Below are 3,191 nucleotides of genomic sequence, written 5' to 3' on the forward strand. Positions count from 1 at the left end.
CCCGCGCATAGTAAAGTGTGTGGGACACATATGGGGGTGAGCCGCCGGGGGACAGCGCGGCTACAGTTCTGGACTAGAGAAACAAAAGGCGCGGCGACCCCGACCCCCCGCGTGGACGCGGCCCATAAGCCAAAGCCACGCCTCGATCCGGCTGAACAAGAACAGGAAAAACGTGCGTGATCTTGCAAGCAACCAATCCTATGTTTATGTTTAGATTCGTAGAATAGTGGTAAAAAAGATTACATTAGATATTATAGTACACTGTAACACTTTTTGTTTGTTTGTGATAATTGTTGTCCTACTATAACCTAACTAGTCTCAAAAAATTTGTCTCGTCGTGTACATCAAAACTATACAATTAGTTTTTTTATTTATCTACATTTAATGATTCATGCATGAGACACGAGATTTGATGTGATAGGTGAATAGTAAAATTTGGAGAGAGAAATTTTGGAACTAAACACAGCCCAACAGTCGCACGATGATCTTCTGCAACGTCGCGAATTGTCGCTTCAGGCCGGTTGTACCACGGGCGGCAGGTTCTACGCTCTCTGATACTGCTTCTAAGCATGGCTCTGGCTCTGGCTCTGGGGGAGGTTTAAGTGTTTAACAGATTTCTCTCTTGCTTCGCCTTTTTACTGCGAAAACACAGCGATCGTCGATCGGCGGCGACACACTACTGTGGAGCTGTAGCATCATTTCAGGCAAAAGGTCGTAATCATTCATTCGGATGGAACACAAGCCACACTTGCGAGCGTGTCCTTTGGAACACAGTGGAAGCACTGGTCACGTCACTAGCCCACAGCTCCTCCGAAAATAATGGAGCCAGCCAGTGGTCAAGCAGGTGCAGGTACAGAGAAGGGGGAAAAAGAAGAAAAGGACTCGAGATGCCGGCGAGCGGGTGGACTTTCCAGTGACGCTGATGCGAGGCCCATGGACCGGGTGCACAGAGGCCGGGAGGGGAGGGTCTGCGAGCGGCGACGGGAGCTGCGTCTCGGCGGGGCCGACCGGCCGGCCGTACCAAAGCTCCAGCTGGCTTCCGCTCACTCCCAGCTCAGCTCCCAGCTTTGGTAATTTCGCCTCCCTGCTGCTCTGCTGCTGCTCCCTGCGCTGTGCCTTTTTTTTTATTTGGGCATTATTTTATTTTCCTCGCGCTCGAAAACGCGCCCCGAAATCTCACCACGCGCCGCGCTCCTCGAGATGCCGCTTCCGCCCTGCCACGTCGGCTGAGGCCCCCCACCCCAACTTGGCACCATCAACCACCCAAAATCATGCGCGCGCCCCACACCTTGCTCCACCTACATATTCCTCCGCACCCCTAAAGTTCCCGCCGTCTCCAACATTTTCAGTTCAGGTTGGTGTACTAGTAGTATTTGCTTTCACCATATGGTATTATGGTAGTAGCCCTTTTCGTTTTCATCTTAGGCTTTCTCCAACCATTCTCTCCATCCAACTCCCCCCAAACGTACTATTTACTATATTTTATTACCTCCCTCCAAAAAATTCATCCCCCTATAACTCCTTCTCTCTAACCATCCCCCCATATCTATTCCCCATATATACTATCACTCATTAACTAACTATTTATTTATCGTTTTTGAATTTTAAAAAAATCATACAGTATTTGTACTATCATAATACGCATTATCATCGTATTACGTGACTCAAACAGAATTAATATCACGAAGAAACAGTGTGATTAGAGATATAGGGGGGTTGGAACTCACCCTATACGTAGGGGAAGTTTCAACTCCCCCCGTATATAGGGGGAGCTGTGGGGGGAGCCGTTGGAGCGCTCGCTCCCCCCAAAGCCCCCCCTACGTAGGGTGGGGGTGTTATACGGTGTGCCCTTGGAGCAAGCCTTACCCTGGTCTCCCTGGTTGATGATGACATAGTTCCTTTTGATAAAGAAAATCGTTTCGAATTTATTCTAAATAAAATATTTTAAATTTTGACTATAAATAAATTTTTTGGACTGAGTTTGAAAATATAAAGGTGATGTAAGTAGATTCATCTTAAAATATAGTTTCGTAAAGTGGCCGTGTTTAGATCATTTGGCAAAAAAAATTTGAAAGAGAATCTTACTATTTCGGAGTACTAAATAAATCTATTTGCAAAACTTTTTGCACAGATGAGTTGTAAATCACGAGATAACTCTAATGTGCCTAATTAATCAAGATTAATATATAATTAGTGGATAGTTACTGTAGCATTACTGTTGCAAATCATGTATTAAGTAAACTCATTAGATTCGTCTCGCAATTTACAACCCATCCGTGTAAAAAGTTTTATAAATAAATTTTATTTAGTACTTTATGCATGAAGATTCGATATGATGTTTTTGAGTGTAAAATTTTTGGATCTAAACAGGGCCCATATATGTTGGCTATATTTTATAAATTTTCTATAGAAAAAGGTAGTTGTCAAATTTATTTTTGGAGACCATATTAATGTTCGAAACGACTTCCTTTAACAAAGTGGAGGGAGTACAACCCGTTTTGGCATTTCTTTTGTTCCAAAATGTATAAACGCCCTTGGAAGAAACAATAGACGTACATGTGTTTACATTAATACGATTGGCATGTACATAACAAAGCATAGTTCTATGTAAGATTTTATGCAGTACTATATGAAATCGTTCAGGGCATGTGAGGTCGTATATGTCATCTTTCATTGTTTGCAGGTTGATTACACAACTCCTTTTTTTTAGGGCAAGATTACACAACTCCTTTGTTTTGGTGCAAACACAATTAAATTCTACAGAGCGTTAATCATTGACTGTATGTAATCATTAGAGTCAGGTGCCCACTTTTCTATATGCAAATTCTAAAAAGCAACCAGCAATCAGGTAGATACAACGGTTAATACAGTCTGGCATGGAATTTGATACGGATTATATAGTGGTGTTGTTGGCCTGCATTTGCTATCAGGCAGGTGTGCGTTTCTCATCGTAAGAGTTTTTTATTTCCATAGTCACTCTTCTGCTGGCAACCAGCAGCAGTGTTTTTCTCTCACATTAAATCAGCACCAGCCATCCATCATCAGTCAGGCAACAGTATTTTCTCTCACAGCAAATCAACACTATCCACCAGCCACAACCACCCAAATAGAGTGAGTAATTCACAATAATTGATTTTGCGATGTAGTTGGAGTACATAGGAATTTTGTGAAATAACCTGGAAATTTCTATA

Source organism: Panicum virgatum, chromosome 5K, assembly GCF_016808335.1.
Source record: "Panicum virgatum strain AP13 chromosome 5K, P.virgatum_v5, whole genome shotgun sequence".
Taxonomy (NCBI): Eukaryota; Viridiplantae; Streptophyta; class Magnoliopsida; order Poales; family Poaceae; genus Panicum; species Panicum virgatum.